This window comes from Theobroma umbraticum, unplaced genomic scaffold (assembly GCF_002168275.2).
Source record: "Theobroma umbraticum cultivar Fairchild unplaced genomic scaffold, ASM216827v3 scaffold_55.0, whole genome shotgun sequence".
NCBI lineage: Eukaryota > Viridiplantae > Streptophyta > Magnoliopsida > Malvales > Malvaceae > Theobroma > Theobroma umbraticum.
The window spans coordinates 589,549-589,828 of NW_018397270.1; the positions used below are offsets into that span (position 1 = coordinate 589,549).

The following is a 280-nucleotide window of genomic DNA, read 5'->3' on the forward strand; positions in this document are numbered from 1 at the left end:
GATAACATTAGTACATTACTTGATTAACTTAAAGATTATCAAGTACATTGTCCACTGTAATTTTTGACAACTCTCAAATACATAAACAAGAAAGTAAGAAATAAAGCAATAACATATTAACAATTGAAAAAACAACAATGAAATGATGATATAAATAAAATACTTACCTTCATCAACTTTTTCAAGCTCTGCTAAATCATTCTCAGTATCATGAAGATAATAGGAAGGTCCACGTAGCCAATCTTGAGCACAAAAAAGGGCTTGCACCATCTTAGGCATT

At 29.6% G+C, this 280-nt stretch overlaps 1 long non-coding RNA gene across 1 annotated transcript in view; it reads right to left on the reverse strand.

Moving 5' to 3' along the window:
• Positions 1-280, reverse strand: part of LOC110426330 (uncharacterized) — a 4,012-nt gene that overhangs the window by 282 nt on the left and 3,450 nt on the right. The gene's annotated exons all lie outside the window — the stretch shown is intronic.